Source organism: Giraffa tippelskirchi, chromosome 1 (assembly GCF_054371585.1).
Source record: "Giraffa tippelskirchi isolate mGirTip1 chromosome 1, T2T-mGirTip1v1.2.pri, whole genome shotgun sequence".
Taxonomy (NCBI): Eukaryota; Metazoa; Chordata; class Mammalia; order Artiodactyla; family Giraffidae; genus Giraffa; species Giraffa tippelskirchi.
The window spans coordinates 33,672,051-33,691,342 of record NC_137275.1 but is presented as its reverse complement, the minus strand read 5'-3'; the positions used below and the strand labels follow the sequence as shown (position 1 = coordinate 33,691,342).

At 37.1% G+C, this 19,292-nt stretch overlaps 1 protein-coding gene and 1 non-coding gene across 13 annotated transcripts in view; one reads left to right on the top strand and one right to left on the bottom strand.

Annotated features, from left to right (window-relative positions):
- The window catches only part of EPHA5 (EPH receptor A5), a 394,095-nt gene that overhangs the window by 212,992 nt on the left and 161,811 nt on the right, over positions 1–19,292 (bottom strand). The window lies entirely within an intron of this gene.
- TRNAC-ACA (transfer RNA cysteine (anticodon ACA)) lies at positions 8,029–8,100 on the top strand. Its single transcript has one exon. It is a non-coding gene; the product is annotated as a tRNA-Cys (tRNA).

Genomic DNA, 19,292 nt, shown 5'->3' with positions numbered 1-19,292 from the left:
GAAAAAGTACAGATTAAGTATGTACTCTTTTGAAATAAAGAATAAACCACATATGTAGTATAAATGAATTAGCGATAATTTTCTCCTTAAAAGTCAAGCAACAACTACAACAAAGGAAAACTTACTTCTTAGCCCTGTCAGAGAACTACTCCCCAAATTGTTCACAATTTGAGTTTAACTAAAACATTATTAATGTGGTTTTTTAGAAAGCATAGATATAGAGATTAACTGCAGTAAGTGTTTGAAAACTATTTGTATTAAAACAAAAGAAATATTTAAAACTTGCCCTGATTATTTGCGAGGAAGTGTGCTTGGATCTAGGCTGTAGCTAGTTTATATGAACATGAATACAATGAAGGAAGTATAAGGATACATAAGACATGCAGCTGTTCAAAATGTTTTCCAAATTATACACTGAGAATTCAACTGAATCAAGCATTTTTCAAATGTTCAAGCCATATCTAAGAAATGCTGTCTTTTTAAACTGAAAGTCTGTGAATTAGCAAAAGCAACTGGTTAGTGCAGTTAATTTGGCAAAAGCAGCTATCTATTTACCCCTGATTTTCAGTGTTCAAGTGTCCTACTGAGTCTCAAATTAAACAATTTCCGATGTCAATATTAGGGGCACAACTCTTTATTCACAAAATGGAAAATAATGCATTCCCAAAATAACTTGGTAAAGATCGTCCTTTAATAATATACCTTAGTTCTAGAAACTTCAAGCAGGCAACATCTGAAAAACATTTCATAGCATTATATATTACACTATTTTCATTTATCTATGTTTAGCGCACATATCGGAGAAGGCAATGGCACCCCACTCCAGTACTCTTGCCTGGAAAATCCCATGGACGGAGGAGCCTGGTAGGCTACAGTCCATGGGGTCGCTAAGAGTCGGACACGACTGAGCGACTTCACTTTCACTTTTCCCTTTCATGCACTGGAGAAGGAAATGGCAACCCACTCCAATATTCTTGCCTGGAGAATCCCAGGGACGGCGGAGCCTGGTGGGCTGCCGTCTATGGGGTCGCACAGAGTCGGACACGACTGAAGCGACTTAGCAGCAGCAGCAGCAGCAGCGCACTTATTTTTTCTTCTTAATGTGATCTGTGCTACAGAATTTCTCAATCACTGCCACAGTTTATTTTTATGTCTTAGCTATCCAGTGATCTCAATTTCAAAACCAGAATAGGTCTTGGCTTTTTTTTCAGAATCCAGAGCATGAAGAAAAGTAAGCCAGAAAGACAATAACTAAATGGCTGATCTCAAGATGATTACAGAGCAAGTTCTTTATTTTGTAATATGGAAATTTAGACTTTTAGATTATAATCTTAATCCAAATTATGTTTTAAAGCATATTCTTCTCCACTGTCACTTTATGATTACCATCTTTCCACCATCTCACAAAACACTCCCTTTTATAATTATATGACATAGAAACAATAATTACAGTAGCCATACTAATAAAATAAACTGACATATTCAGCATACCCACTAGTGCCAGTCAGTGAGTGGAACTCTACACAGATCCAGATAATTTAATTAGGACAATGATACTATGAAGTCAGTGCTATTAATAATTCCATTTTATAGGTACAAGGTGCCTAAGTTCTTTTTTTTTTTTTTGAATCTCTGGTTTTGGTTAGGTTTTGGCTTTTTTTTTTTTTTTAAATAAATTTATTTATTTTAGTTGAGGGCTAATTACTTTACAATATTGTAGTAGTTTTTGCCATACATTGACATGAATCAGCCATGGGTTTACATGTGTTCCCCCTCCTGGACCCCCCTCCCACCTCCCTCCCCATCCCATCCCTCTGGGTCATCCCATTGCCCCAGCCCTGAGCATTTGTCTCGTGCATCGAACATGGAATGGTGTTCTGTTTCACATATGATAATATACATGTTTCAATGCTATTCTTCCAGAAGGTCCTACCCTCACTTTCTCCCTCAGAGTCCATAAGATTGTTCTATGCATCTGTGTCTCTTATTCTGTCTCGCATATAGGGTTATCGTTGCCATTTTTCAAATTCCATATATATACATTAGTATACTGTATTGGTGTTTTTCTTTCTGGCTTACTTCACTCTGTATAATGGGCTCCAGTTTCATCCATCTCAATAGAACCGATTCAAATGTAATTTTTTAATGGCTGAGTAATATTCCATTGTGTATATGTACCACAGCTTCCTTATCCATTCGTCTGCTGATGGACATCTGGGTTGCTTCCATGTCCTGGCTATTGTAAACAGTGCTGCGATGAACATTGGGGTACACGCATCTCTTTCAATTCTGGTTTCCTCGGTGTGTATGCCCAGCAGTGGGATTGCTGGGTCATATGGCAGTTCTATTTATAACCAGCCAGTAAGTAAAGAATCTGGAAGGTCAGCATGGGTGTGTCCGGTAACACAGCTAAGTTTCTCACCATTATTCTGGTGAGAGCAGGCCTCAAGGCACCATGTTTCTTGTTCCTGGATAACAGTCACTATAGACTTAATTAACCATTCTCAAGGGTTCAGAATTGTGGAGAACATTTCAAGTGTATTCCATGCAGTCTCAGGTAACCCAGACTATTATTAACAAGACCTTATTCACTACTTGTTTCATGATGGTGATGGTGTTAGACCTTTTCCACTTGATTCGGTCTTGAATATCTTACAGATGTCTTGACTAATGTCATTCACCTTAGACTTAGCTGATCATCCTACTATAGGCAAATCTGAAAATAGTTTCAACTTGAGCTAAACAAATTCAAAATGTTCACTTTATTAGAATTTCAAACTTAAGGAACTGCCAGCAATTGTAAGGTTTATCTTTTTTAATACACTTAGGAATAAACTTTTATAAGGCTAAAATTGGACCCATTATAATTTTTCCTTCCTTGAAACAACAAAAACATCTCAGTAGCTAGATAACCTTTGTCTTTGTGAGCTTCTAGAGATGTAGGGTATATTAATTTTATTACAATTTTTGTAGTATGATATTACAATTTTAGGGAAGCACTTTCTTCTAAGAAACTACAATTTGAATAGTATGAATGACTAACCTAAATGTTACAGATGAAAGAGGCTGAGGAAAGTATGTGCAGTGTGTTATAGAACCTCACATTTTGTGTTGCTTCCCTTTCTTTCCTTCTTTCTTTCAATTTTTTAATATCATGAACATATTACACACTGACATATTTTTCAGCATAAAAATGTACAAAATTGATACTGAAATGGCAGCCTTTGTTATGGACTAAGTATTTTTTGTGCCCTCAAAATTCATATGCTTATGCCCCAACTTCCAATGTGAAGGTATTAGGAGCTGGGGCCTGTGGAAGGTAACTAAGTAGATGAGATCATGAGGATGAGGCCCTCATGATGGAATTAGTGGCCTTATAAGAAGAGGGGGAACAGCTGGGACAGAGTTAGTAAAAGTAAGTGTATTAGGGGTTGTGGTCAAATGGATGATGGGCGCAAAGGGCTTTGAAGGCTATTGTAAAAACTTTCCCTTTTATTCAGAGAAATGACACAGTACAATGTTCAGGATGGATAAGACAGGAAGCAAGAGTTAAGAGGCTACTACTGCAGTCAACCAGAAAGATGATGTTGGTTTGGTCCAGGGTGGTAGTGGAAGTGGTGTGAAACCACTGGATGCTGTATATAATTGAAAGTAGAGAAAACAGCATTCTCTGACTAACTGGATGTGGGAAGTAAGATAAAGAAAGGAGTAAAGCATGATTTGAGTGACTGGAAAGGTGAAACTGCTCTCATCTGATATCAAGAAGTTTGCAGATGCTGCGGGTTTTCAGGGGAAAATGGGAAATTCAGTTTGGGACATATTCCATTTGAGAAGGATGAGACATTCTAGCAGAGATATCAACCATACAGCCAGATAGATGGATCTAGAGTTGGAAAGATAAGTCTGGGCTGAAGTTAAGAGTATTTAAGACCACGGGACTGAATATAATCTCTATTGGGAAGAGTGTGCATGAAGAGAAGAAGAAGATGGTCCTCTACACTTGGCATCCAATATACAAAATTCCGGATGGTGTTGATTGTCTTTGGCTGGGTGCTTAGTATACAAAGATACTGCCAAGAGACTCAAACATTGCTTTTAGTGTTTTATTTACTAATTAGTATGTCACCAAAGTTCTGGGCAATTTACTAAGATGTATTTTAACTTCATTTCTTCAGTTAAAACTCTCAAGAAATTCATGGTAAATAAATAATATCATCTCCATTTTACACTTAAAAGTAAACTGTACCACTGAAATATAACCAAGAAGAAAGCTGAGATTCAGACCCCATTATGTTCATCGATAATTTTGTTCCCCAAACTACGACTACCCTTATCCTTGAGGGATTTCTGGATCTTTACTCTTGAAAAGGTTCCGGCTCTGTCAGCCTTCTTTCCCAAGAAGAAACTCAGCCTCACATTCCCTCTCCACTGCTCCTTTTGGTTTCTGAAGCAAAACCCGTACTAGGTTGAACAAAGTGTCACCTAGCTTTATACCTTCCAATTTTTTTTTTTTTAATTCGAAGACAGTCAAAATTAAGTAATACATTGTCTAGGGCAGCATTTGCACTTTTTCCTCTATAAAGCATAAATTATTTCCAGCTCACGATGGCATTTTTATCAAAAATGATGCTAAAAATCAACAGGGAAAAATGCAAAATCATTTTTTTCAAAAGTATTCATTATATCATGACACTTAAAGCTTCTTACTCAGTTCAGTTCAGTCGCTGAGTTGTGTCTGACTCTTTGCGACTCCATACACTGATGCAGGTCAGGCTTCCCAGCACTCCCAGAGCTTACTCAAATTCATGTTCATTGAGTGGGTAATGCCATCCCACCATCTCATCCTCTGTCATCCCCTTCCCCTACTGCTTTCAGTCTTTCCCACCATCAAGGTCTTTTCAAATGAGTCAGTTCTTCACATCAGGTAGCCAAAATATTGGATTTTCAGCTTCAGCATCAATCCTTCCAATGAATATTCAGGACTGATTTTCTCTAGGATGTACTAGTTGGATATCCTTGCAGTTCAACGGACTCTCAAGAGTCTTCTCTAACACCACAGATCAAAAGCATCAATTCTTCAGCACTCAGATTTATTTATACAGTCCAGCTCTCACATCTATTCATGACTACTGGAAAAATCATAGCTTTGACTGGACGGACCTTTGCCAGCAAACTAATGTCTCTGCTTTTTAATATGCTGTCTGGGTTTGTCAAAGCTTTTCTTCCAAGGAGCAAGTGTCTTTTAATTTTATGGCTGCAGTCACCATCTGCAGTGATTTGGGAGCCCAAGCAAATAAATTCTGTCACCGTTTCCATTGTTTCCCCATCTATTTGCCATGAAGTGATGAGACTGGATGCCATGATCTTAGTTTTTTGAATGTTGAATTTTAAGCTAAGATTTTCACTTTCCTCTTTCACTTTCATCAAGAGGCTCTTTAGTTCTTCTTCACTTTCTGCCATAAGGGTGGTGTCATCTGTGTAGCTAAGGTTATTGATACTTCTCCCAGCAATCTTGATTCCAGCTTGTGCTTCATCCAGCCTGGCATTTCACATGATGTACTCTGCATATAAGTTAAATAAACAGGGTGAAATATATAGCCTTGAAGTACTCTTTTCCCGATTTGGAATTAGTCTGTAACTGTTGCTTCTTGACCTGCATACAGATTTCTCAGGAGGCAGGTAAGGTGGTCTGGTATTCCTGTCTCTTGAAGAATTTTCCACAGTTTGTTGTGATTCACACAGTCAAAGGCTTTGGCATAGTCAATAAAGCAGAAGTAGATGTATTTCTGGAATTCTCTGTTTTTTCGATGACCCAACATATGTTGGCAATTTGATCTCAGGTTCCCCTGCTTTTTCTAAATCCATTTTGTAAATCTGGAAGTTCACAGTTCATGTATTGTTGAAGCCTGGCTTGGAGAATTTTGAGCATTACTTTGCTAGCATATGAGATGAGTGCAATTGTGTGGTAGTTTGAACATTCTTTGGCATTGCCTTTCTTTAGGACTGGAATGAAAATTGACCTTTTCCAGTCCTGTGGACACTGCTGAGTTTTCCAGGTTTGCTGGCTTATTGATTGCAGCACTTTAACAGCATCATCTTTCAGGATTTGAAATAGCTCAACTGGAATTCCATCACCTCCACTAGCTTTGTTCATAGTGATGCTTTCTAAGGCCCACTTGACTTCACATTCCAGGATGTCTGGCTCTAGATGAGTGATCACACCATCGTGGTTATCTGGGTCATGAAGGTCTTTTTGGTATAGTTCTTCTGTGTATTCTTGCCACCTCTTCTTAATATTTTCTGCTTCTGTTAGGTCCATACCATGTCAGTCCTTTATTGTGCCCATCTTTGCATGAAATGTTCCCTTAGTATCTCTGATTTTCTTGAAGAGATATATAGTCTTTCCCATTTTATTGTTTTCCTCTGTTTCTCTGCATTGATCACTAGGAAGGCTTTCTTATCTCTCCTTGCTATTCTTAGGAACTCTGCATTCAAATGGATATATCTTTCCATTTCTCCTTTGCCTTTAGTGTCTCTTCTTTTCACAGCTATTTGTAAGGCCTCTTCAGACCACCCTTTTGCCTTTTGCATTTCTTTTTCTTGGGGATGGCCTTGATCACTGCCTCCTGTACATTGTTACGAACCTCCGTCCATAGTTTTTCAGGCACTCTGGCTACCAGATCTAATCCTTTAAATCTATTTGTCACTTCTATTGTATAATCGTAAGAGATTTGATTTAATTCAGTCATATGTGAATGGTCTAGTGGTTTTCCCTACTTTCTTCCATTTAAGTCTGAATTTTGCAGTAAGCAGTTCATGATACGAGTCACAGTCAGCTCCCAGGCTTGTTTTTGCTGACTATATAGAGCTTCTCCATCTTTGGCTGCCAAGAATATAATCAATCTGATTTTGATATTGACCATCTGGTGATGCCCATGTGTAGAGTCTTCTCTTGTGTTGTCTTGTGTTTTTTCTTACTACAAATATACTAAATGTACTAAAAATGTACTAAAGCTTCTTTCTATAAATGTACTAAAGTCACCATTAACACTAGTTACTATAAACACATAATAGTTTACATATCAGTAAGTATGGCATTGTCAGTAATAGGTAAACATACAGAGAAATAAATGTCAAGAAAATAAGTATAAGAAATAAATGTCTTGAACTATGTTAATTTAATAAACTTTTAGAAAACATTTTAAATATGAAGACCATAGTGTTTTATACAGATCTTACAATTAACCACTTAAACATCAACATATCATAAGTATGAAAAATAAATGAATACCTTTTTTCAAAATCTATCCTGCATGAAAAACTTAAAAATCAATCTGCTGGTGAAACCTGGTGGGAATAAATCCTGACTTTTCAAAAGTCAGATGCGCGGCGGTTTATTAGAACTGAGTCTTCAGCCCTGTGACCAAGCTTGCCATGAAAATTTGGCACTGAGCCTGTACAGAAAGAGAGATTCTCAAATTATGATGTGGTTTAAACAATTACAGTAATTTGTGGTTAAGAAACATGACATTTGGGAGAACTTATTTTGTTGTTTTATGTCATGTGTGTTTGCTCCACCCACATTTTAGGGCTCTCGTCTGAAGTAATAAGAAATTACAATTGTTTTCTTAAGGAGAAACTAAACATTCTTGATAGATTTTCATTCATTTAAGCACACAAGTAGTAGGTAAGTCTCTGTTTTTTATAAACCCTTCCCCATTCATATTAGGTATATAAACTAGAGTTTAAATAGAATCATTCTTAGTTTTGACAAATCAAAACTCATATACAAACTCAAAATATACTCATATTTTGGATGAGCACTTCACATGAAGATTTCTGAACACTTTTGCATATGTCACATGTTTTGTATGTTTGCTGTAAGGTATTTCAAACTATGCCTAGAAACAGGGCATTGACTGAATCAACTGTTACACCATTCAAAAATTTTGGAAAAGTATCTCAATAATTAATTTTTGTCTAGTCTTTTAAATCATTTTAATATGTATTATGCGTTTCTCATAGACTTCCCTGGTGGCTCAGACGGTAAAGCGTCTGCTTACAATGCAGGAGACCCAGGTTCAATCCCTGGGTTGGGAAGATCTCCTGGAGAAGGAAATGGCAACCCACTCCAGTATTCTTGTTTGGAATATCCCATGGATGGAGAAGCCTGGTAGGTTACAGTCCATGGGGTCGCAAAGAGTCGGACATGACTGAGCGACTTCACTTTCATGCATTTGTCATAAGAATAAAAAATTCCAGTGGAAAACCACTTCTTATTCTTATCCATATAATAAAGTTAAAATGACACTTACTGAGTGTGTGTGTGTGTTGTGTGTGTGTGTGCTCAGTTGCTTAGGGTGTATGTGTGTGCTGAGTTCCTTAGTCATGTCCCATTCTTTGCGACCCCATGGACTGTAGCCTGCCAGGCTCCTCTGTCCGTAGAATTTTCCAGGCAAGAATACTGGAGTGGGTTGCCCTGCCTTCTTCCAGGGGATCTTCCTGACGCAGGGATCAAACCCATGCCTCTTATGTCTCCTGCATTGGTTGGCAGGTTCTTTATCACCAGTGCCACCTGTGAAGCTCCTATTGAGTGCCTACTGCATGCTAAGTCTTGTCTTATATATTACCACACTTTACTTACCATTTTATCTCTTACCTCTTGAATTGTCTTCTCTCTGTAACTATGTACATCCTGCCTTTTATAGATCCCATCTCTCTCACTTCTGGAACATCTGAAAACCTACTATTTTGAATCCTAGTCTGCCTTAAATTATAAGCAAAATCTCCTGCATCCTCAATCTCTTTTCATAGTTCCTTTAGCTTTTAGCTCCAGCAAAGTTCACAGTTGCCCCTGAAGACAATAACTGTCCAGGGGTAACAGTTATCTCACATGCCCTCCTACCACTGGGCTTCTAAATATGGCATTGCTCTGTACTGGGCTTTCCAGGTCATTCTTCCTATAGTAAATTTTATTTTTCACAGTAACTCTCACAAGATCTCCCATGATATTTTTAAAAATTTATTTTTGGTGAGCACATTTAAGTTCTAACTCTCTTAGAAAATTTCAATCACACAATTTAGAGTTATATACTATAGTTACAATGTTATCTGAGAGTAAAAGCAAAAGGTGAAACCTGAAATGTGAAAGTTTTTGTTTCATACCCTAGAACCTACTACATTTTCTTACAACACTTACATTTACTTTTTATTTTTTAATCTAAGTTTCTAACCAAATTAAAGAAAGCTGAGCTTGTGAAGTAAGTCTCACAGAAAAGGCAAACCTAAACTGTTCTGGTCCTAATCATTTGAGTTACTGTTACTTAGGTCTGCCCAAAAGGGAAGCAAAAGTAAACATTTCTATTCCTCTTCTATGTGTATCCAGCTACCATTCCACCCTGACGAATCCATTTCCCATTCCCTGCCATAAACATGTTATAAAGTATTTGTAGCCTGCAGAAAGTTCAGCAGCAGCTCTTAGCCCACTGTCTCTACTTCTTAGATTTAGAGCTACCAGAGCTTGTTGCAAAGCTCTGATTCTGAAAATCATTATGTAACTTAATTTTTCCCTTCATTTTAAATTTCATCTGAAAATTCTTTTTATTTAACAAACAGCTATAACTTTCACAACCCCTATCTTTGGAATTCAAACCAACAGAAAAAGGTCTAAGACCTCACTAACTGATTTATATTTGCTAGGGATGTTGAAAAATCTGAACTCTGTCCCAGCACTGCCTCTAATGTCTTCTGTATCTTCCAAATAGGGTCTGGTTCTTTTTTGCCCCAATTCTTCAAGAATATTAAAGGATAAGAATTTTCTGCTCCTCTACCTAGTCTGTTGGGCTTTTCCGAGTAATTGGTAATTGTAGTTGAACTATATAAACAGACATATTTTCAATAATTGCACTTGACTTATTCAAAGTCAACACCCACTTTACTTTCCTCATCATTTTCATCTATTTTTCATACTAGTAAGCAAAAGACTTCTCTGTATTTAAATATAATTAAAAGAGCGATCCTGACCCTTCTTCAAATTATCTCTACTATCAAAATTAGTTTTCCAGAGTATGGAGACTTTAATAACATATGATATGAGCTCTGTGGTTCATAGAGAACAGACAAAGTATCATCCAGCTCATCCAATATTTACATTACAGAAACCTCTGTGCTTCCTTAATGTAAATGTAAGACTTTGAGTTAGTGTAAGGGAACCAGCAGAGGCCCTACTTATTTCATGATTGACATCTGGCTGTTCATATCACACCACTGTCCTCTACCAACAACGCTTTCTTTACACTGTGCAATCGGTCCTTCTTTAAATCTTCATTTCAATTTTCTATTCTCATATTTCACTGGAATTGAAATGATTCAATATAAATTATACAACAGTATGAATAAGGTGGTCTCACATATCCCACATTTTATTTTAAATCACTTACTATAAGTGATACCCTGGGAATTGAGAGTATATTAAGGGAGTCTAAAAAAAGCATGATTAAGAGAAAGAGGCAAAGGATATAAAAGAAAAGCATTATCAGGTGGCTGCTAATTCAGGATCAGTTAGTGGATTTAATTTTTTTCATACTCTGTCTTCTCTATTTTTATATTTAATCAAAGAGTATCAGTAGTTACACTAACACAAAATATATAACTGAAACATATATTTAATACAATACATGACATAGTATGTAGTATAATATTTACTATAACATGATGGTGGTTCAGACGATAAAGAATTTGCCTGCAGTGCGGAGACCTGGGTTTGATTTCTGGGTTGGTAAGATCCCCTGGAGGAGGACATGGCAACCCACTCTAGTATTCTTGCCTAGGGAATCCCCACGGACAGAGGAGACTGTCAGGCTAAAATCTGTGGGGTCACAAAGAGTCGGACATGGGTGAGTAACTAATAACAAATAAAACAACAAACAAGCAACATAACATAGCAGAAATTATATTATGTAGTATGTATTATATATAGGAGCCCACAAAAGTAATAAAAAGCATAAAAAAACTACTGAATATTTTTTCTCTGTCCCCTGGTTCTTCATGTAAAATAAACTGAAATCATACACTGTCACAGTGACCTGGAGCTTGAGCTTTAAAGGAACAAAGTATGAAAACAGAGGTCAGGAATACGTTTTCATGTGGCCTGATATTTCATTTCCCTTTGCTCTTGTAATGGAGAAGACTGGCTAAGTTTCCTACAGGTCTTTGTTGTCCTTTGTAAACAGCATGTGGCAGTATGTCCACCTAGCTGGGATAAAAAATGTGTTTTAACAGAAACAAAGTTGTTTTTGCTATATGATGAAAACCATACTTTATAACCAAACGTGAAAACAGAAAAACAGTTTTAAGTTGAGCTTACAAATCTGATGCTGTACAATATTTTCCTTTATGAAATAGTTTAGATATCAAAGACCAGAAGCTATTAATGTGGAACTGAGGCTTTACAGAGATAAAAAAAAAAAAAAAGATGTTCCAAATAACTTTGATGAATTTTCAGATTCCTCTTGATTTTTTTAGTTGCTTCTACCTCCTCCTGAGAAAAAGAAAGGTACTAAGTAAGAGGGTTAATACATAGGATGCCTAGAGGCAAGTTTTCAAGTTCAAAGGTGTCTTTTTCCTAACCTAGAACAAAGAAGGGGAGAAATGGTGGATGTTTTGCTTCTATATCATAATAGTTAAAGGTGATTAAGCCAGTACCACAAAAATATTAGAAAACTTCAGAGTAAATATTGAACTATGAAACGCCTAGAAATAATTCAAAATCATTGACTAGGAAAACAACCTGATCTCTCCTTCCAAGTACAACTGTAAATACATAAAATATTTTACTGCAGTCTACATTGCTTTCCGGAGAAGGCAATGGCACCCCACTCCAGTACTCTTGCCCAGAAAATCCCATGGATGGAGGAGCCTGGTAGGCTACAGTCCATGGGGTCGCTAAGAGTCGGACACGACTGAGCGACTTCACTTTCACTTTTCCCTTTCATGCACTGGAGAAGGAAATGGCAACCCACTCCAGTGTTCTTGCCTGGAGAATCCCAGGGACGGCGGAGCCTGGTGAGCTGCCGTCTATGGGGTCGCACAGAGTCGGACACGACTGAAGCGACTTAGCAGCAGCACATTGCTTTCACTGTATTTTTTCTTTCATTATGTTTTTGACGGGTAAGGACCATACCACAACCACTAGCGATGAAGAGCTGAATTTGAACATTCAGCTGAATATGAAGACCTACAAGATCTTCTAGAACTAACACTAAAAAAAAAAAAAGCCCTTTCCATCACAGGGGACTGGAATGCAAAAGTAGGAAGTCAAGAGATACCTGGAGTAACAGGCAAGCTTGGCCTTGAAGTACAACATGAAGCAGTGCAAAGGCTAACAGAATTATGCCAAAAGAACACACTGGTCATAGCAAAGACACTCTTCCAACAACACAAGAGATGACTTTATATGTGGACATCACCAGATGGTCAATACTGAAAGAAGACTGATTATACCATTTGCAGCACAACAAACTCTGGTAAATTGTTAAAGAGATAGGAATACCAGACCACCTTACCTGCTTCCTGAGAAACCTGTATGCAGGTCAAGAAACAACAGTTAGAACCGGACATGGAACAACATAGTGGTTCAAAATTGGGAAAGGAGTACATCAAGGCTGTATACTGTCACCCTGCTTATTAAACTTATATGCAGAGTACATCATGCGAAATGCTGGGCTGGATGAAGCACAAGCTAGAATCAAGAGTGCATGGAGAAAAATCAATAATCTCAGATATGCAGATGACACCACCCTTATGGCAGAAAGCGAAGAAGAACTAAAGAGCCTGTTGATGAAAGTGAAAGAGGAGAGTGAAAAAGTTGGCCTAAAACTCAACATTCAAAAAACTATGATCATGGTATCCGGATCCATCACTTCATGGCAAATAGATGGGGAAACAATGGAAACAGTGACAGACTTTATTTTGGGGGGCTCCAAAATCACTGCAGATGGTGATTACAGCCATGAAATAAAAAGACACTTGCTACTTGGAAGAAAAACTTTGACAAACTCAGACAGCATATTAAAAAACAGAGACATTATATTGCCAACAAAGATCTGTATAGTCAAAGCTATGTTTTTTCCATTAGTCATGTATGGATGTGCAAGTTGGACCATAAAGAAGGCTAAGTGCTGAAGAAGTGATGCATTTGAACTGTGGTGTTGGAGAAGACTCTTGAGAGTCCCTTGGACTACAAGGAGATACAAGAAGTCCATCCTAAAGGATATCAGTCCTGAATATTCATTGGTAGGACTGCTGCTGAAGCTGAAGTTCCAACATTTTGGTCACCTGATACATACAGCTGATACTTTAGGAAAAACCCTGATGCTGGGAAAGATTGAAGGCAGAAGATGAAGGAGACTATGGTTGGATGGCATCACCAACTCAACTGACATGAGTTTGAGCAAACTCTGGGAGATAGTGAAGGACAGGGATGCCTGACATGCTGTAGTCCATAGGATCTCAATGAGTCAGACATGACTGAACAACTAAACAACAACAACAACAGTACTTAAGGAAGTCTATCAAACAATTGGAGTGCTATTGTCAAAGAAAATTTAGAGAAGTGAAACTGAAACAGATATGAATAAAATTTTTAAAAAGATAAAATGTTTTGAAGTGACTCTGTTCAAAGAGAAAGGAGTTAGAGACAAAGTACAGAGAGTAAAATGGATATTGTGCTGTGCTTCATAGTCTTACCAAAAGAAGACTAGGTGGACAAAGATGTGATTGTTTCAAATGTTAAACCATCATATACTTTGGGCTTCCCCTATGGCTCAATGGTAAACAATCCACCTGCAATGCAGGAGACATGAGTTCAATCCTTGGGTTGGGAAGATCCCATGGAGGAGGAAATGGCAACCCACTCCAGTATTCTTGCCTGGAAAATTTCAAGGGCAGAGAAGCCTGACAGGCTATAGTACATGGGATTGCAAAGAGTCAGACATGACTGTGCACGGGCACATACACACACACACACACACACATATCTGTTATTGTTGCTTTATATTTTTATACCAGACAGGTATTTCTATGTTATTTGTGGTATGTACATTTATATACTACTTGTCACATCATTCACTTTTGTAATTATTTCTGTATCTCATTTTCTCTCCAAACTATAAGTTCCTAGGAGATCAAAGCTTTATTGTATATGTGTGTGTATATATATCAGCATGCCTGGTTGAAGCCAATCAAGCTTTACTTGGATTATCCAAATGGAGTATCAGAAAATGACCTGCAGATAAAGGGTTAAATATTTGCAGATGCATATACAGCACACTCAGCATATAAAGCTGAGCCACCGCTTCAGTTTTCTTCAGTTTTCTTGCCATGAGAACCCCACGAACAGTATGAAAAGGTGAACAGATATGACACCAGAAGATGAGCAACCCCCAGGTCAGAAGGTGTCTGATATGCTACTGGGGAAGGGCAGAGGACAATTGCTAATAGCTCCAGAAAGAAGCTGTGGGGCCAAAGCAGAAACGATGCTCAGTTACAGATATGCCTTGTGGTGAAAGTAAAACCTGATGCTGTAAAGAACAATACTGCATAGGAACTTGGAATGGTAGGTCCAAGAATTAAGGTAAATTGGACATGGTCAAGCAGGAGATGGCAGGAATGAACATCGACCTCTTAAGAATCAGTGAACTATAATGAATGGGAATGGGTGAACTTAATTCAGATGACCATTATATCTACTACTGTGGGCAAGAATCTCTTAGAATAAATGGAGTAGAAATGTTAATGTGTTTAATTCTGAATAAAATCTTGGTAATTTTCCATATCAATAAAGAAGTTTTTTAAGTACTCACATAAATATTTTCCCAAGAAAAAGTACACGTCGTATGGCAGCGGAAATACTGTAGACATAAGTAAATATTACAGAGCTACTAGCTATTCCTACAAAGCAAAGGAAGGGCACCAGAATTTTGTGTTTAAAAATATCTAACCCGTCCAACAAAGATCTATTCTGTTCCACAATGATAGACATCATATAAATGTCACATCTTTTTATAAAGCATTGTCAGTTACTTTTTCCTTCCTTAAGGAAACTGCCATAGCATGTTATCTCCTAAGTTCCATGTAGAGTCCCACAGTATGTATCCTGAGCTTTAAGAAGAGCCTGTATTTGAAGTCGATAGATTTTTTAAATCTTACAATTATGCAATTTTCCATCTACTAAAAGACTATTACCTAGATACGTCTTCAAACAGCTGTATTACTAAAGTGGAATTTGGCAGATAATGCTATGACTTATATTAAAAGTCACCTTTATGACTGTGTCTGAGAAAGAGAAACAATATAATTTCACTCATCCATTCATTCACATGTTTTTGATTATTTTGTCCCAGGCAATGAAATGATAATGACAAAATTTAGAAAGACAGATTTCAAATCTATTATGAATCTTTAAGAAAGAAGATTTATATACGATATATTCTTTCTGCTACCTACAGAAGTTATCGATCTATTTGCTACAAGTCTCCTCCTGTTCTTAAACTGTAGAGATACACATCTGTGGGCCATTCAAGTAACCTACTACACCCTTTGGAACCATTGAAAAGCTATTTACTATACTCTAAAGAGCAGTGACCTGCCTTAAAGTGTTCACATTTAAAAGTACAGACTTCCTCAAACGAAAACATAAAGAAATAAAAACACAATGACCTTACTAAAACATACAGACTCGTTGTTTTCTCAAAGTGAAGAACCTTGGCATGAATAAACCATGAATGTACCATTGAGGGAATACTGTAAGAATTATCAGTTACAGCATGTCAAATTTATTTCTTTGCTTTGAACAAGTGCCATAGCAATTTTCTGAATCCACTCTTCTATATCTTTCTCTCAAACAAAGATGCTTTGAAAGATGCACCTCTAGCTAGATGACTGCTATCTTAAGCACTGAGGTTATAGAGATGAGTAATACTTTCTTTAACTTGATTTTGCCATTTAGTGGACAAATTATCCTCCGTGAATTTCACTTTCCTCATATAAAATATAATAAAAAATATACTACTGCTATCTACCTCATTCAACTGTTGTTATGAAATCACCAATATTTGGCCCAATTATGTGCCATATAGTAAGTATTCCACTGATGACAGGTATTATTCTCTCATTTATCAAAATATTGTTATCTGATAAACTGTGAGAACTAGGACAAATTTGAATGTAATGAAGGCACAAATAAAAAGGGAGAGAACTATAACTCTCTCAGACATACCAGGAACCCATGATCAAGGTACATGACTATTCTAAGCTCCAGGCCCACAAAGAAAAGCAGGATAAAGTATTAACTCTCAAGTAGTTCAGGGTTTAGTTTCCCTTTGCACAGGCTATAATTAAGTGGCAAGAGGGGAAAGAGGGCTAAAACAACCTAGCTATTATAACAGGAATGGGAAAGGTTAGTTTCATTCCAATCCCAAAGAAAGGCATGCCAAACAAAGCTCAAACTACCACACAACTGCACTCATCTCACACACTAGTAAAGTAATGCTCAAAATTCTCCAAGCCAGGCTTCAACAGTACGTGAGCCATGAACCTCCACATGTTCAAACTGGTTTTAGAAAACGCAGAGGAACCAGAAATCAAATTGCCAACATCCACTGGATCATCAAAAAAGCAAAAGAGTTCCAGAAAACATCTACTTCTGCTTTATTGACTATGCCAAAGCCTTTGACTGTGTGGATCACAAGAAACTGTGGAAAATTCTTCAAGAGATGGGAATACCAGACCACCTGACCTGCCTCTTGAGAAATCTGTATGCAGGGCAGGAAGCAATAGTTAGAACTGGACATGGAACAACAGACTGGTTCCAAATAGGGAAAGGAGTACGTCAAGGCTGTATATTGTCACCTGCTTATTTAACTTACAGGCAGAGCAAATCATGTGAAATGCCGGGCTGGATGAAGCACAAGCTGGAATCAAGATTTCCAGTAGAAATATCAATAACCTCAGACAGGCAGATGACACCACCCTTATGGCAAAAAGCGAAGAAGAACTAAAGAGCCTCTTGATGAAAGTGAAAGAGGAGAGTGAAAAAGTTGGCTTAAAGCTCAACATTCAGAAAACTAAGATCATGGCATCTGGTCCCATCACTTCGTGGCAAATAAATGGGGAAACAGTGGAAACAGTGACAGACTTTATTTTTTTGGGCTCCAAAATCACTGTAGATGGTGACTGTAGCCATGAAATTAAAAGATGCTTACTCCCTGGAAGAAAATTTATGACCAACCTAGAAAGCATATTAAAAAGCAGAGACATTAGTTTTCCAAAAAAGTTCTGTCTAGTCAAGGCTATGGTTTTCCCAGTAGTCATGTATGGATGTGAGAGCTAGACTATAAATAAAGCTGAGTGCCGAAGAGTTGATGCTTTTGAACTGTGGTGTTGGAAGAGACTCTTGAGAGTCCCTTGGACAGCAAGGAGATCCAACCAGTCCATCCTAAAGGAAATCAGTCCTGAATATTCATCGGAAGGACTGATGCCAAAGCTGAAACTCCAATATTTTGGCCACCTGATGCAAAGAACTGACTCATTTGAAAAGATCCTGATGCTGGGAAATATTGAAGGCGGGAGGAGAAGGGGACGACAGAGGATGAGATGGTTGGATGGTATCACCAACTCGATGAACATTAGTTTGAGTAAACTCTGGGAGTTGGTGATGGACAAGGAGGCCTGGCAGGCTGCAGTCCATTGGTCACAAAGAGCCAGACATGACTGAGCGACTGAACTAACTGAACTGATAATGCTCTCAGAATAATTTTTCCTGTTTTATTAGGGATGTACACCTTATTATAGATACTTACATCCTATAAAGTCTAAAATAAGACAAGTTAATTGTGAAGTACTTCTCGCCTTAGTAAATTTCCATTGTTTGTTAGAAAAAATATCTATAATAGTTCAAAATCATTTAGGAAAATATCATTAGTGTGATCTATAATATCAATTTGCAATGAAAGCTGTATCTCGCATATTTGTAGATCACATCACATAAATGACAACTACCTCAAATGAAAGTTCTGCTTCACTTCAACTTTCTTAGGAAAATGCAGGATCTTGGTCATTTTATTTCTGCTTATTTTATACTTTATCTTCAATACGATAAAGGCAATTGATCCAGATAAAAAATTTTCAAAATATACTAACAGGAATTTCAGAGTAGTAAAAACCTCTACTGCCACCAAATATAAAATATGTTCATTCTTACCTTTACATGGGAAAATATGTTTTAGCTACCAACTCACAGGTATCAGACTGCAACCATTTAAAATACCAATGTTATTGGCACATGTTGAGCAAGTTACAAAAATACAATTTGTATACAATGCTAAGGACAAGCACACTTTGAAGAGAAATTTGGCAGTATCTGCCTAAATTCTACCTCTATGTATGTCTCTTAAAGAAACACTCACAAATATGCCAAGAGCCATGTATTAAGATGTTTATTGTGCTATTCCTTGCAATAGTGAAAAAAGGAGACACAATTTAGAGTGAAATGCTACACTGCAATTAAATAAATAAATTAGATCTTTATTCATCAAACATGAAAAATTATGATGGTAGGAAAATAGTTGTAAAATTATACATAAATATTTTCCAACTACTTAAATTTCATAAAACTAAGGAAATATAATTATATCCTGGATTGAAGAAACACAGAGGCCCACAAACCCACAGACTTACACACACACACAGACAACCACACACAACATACGCATGCATACAAAAGACATAACTAGAAGATAGGGTTTACTTTTAGAAACGGTTAAGATTCAGGAGGAATGAAGCTTCAGTTTTCCTATGAAATAACAATTTAAGAAGAAAACTATTTCTTTATAAAATCAGACCTATATTTTCAATCAGTAACATCAAGGGTTTGGTATGAAAATTTGAGTAGTAACTCTGCTAGCACTAGGATGTGCTGGGATTAAAGTTCTGGGAATCTTTACATTAAAATTTTAGTAAATTAAATAAATGCTCAAGTGTTTAGTATTATCTGCTTATCTGTTTTATTATGTCGGTGGAAGTTTAAGCTATAGTAAGCTTGAAACAAATCATTAGACCAGTAAATGGCATGGCCAAAATGTTTTCCTAAGCCGTTTCTTACATTATGAGATATAATCTTGTTGTGGATGTTTGCAAATATATTTGCAAAAAGGGGAACACAGTTAAGCATTGCACATTGACTAAAAAAAAAACTAGGTGTTGTAAGCCAAAACACCACAGAAGAAATGAGCAGC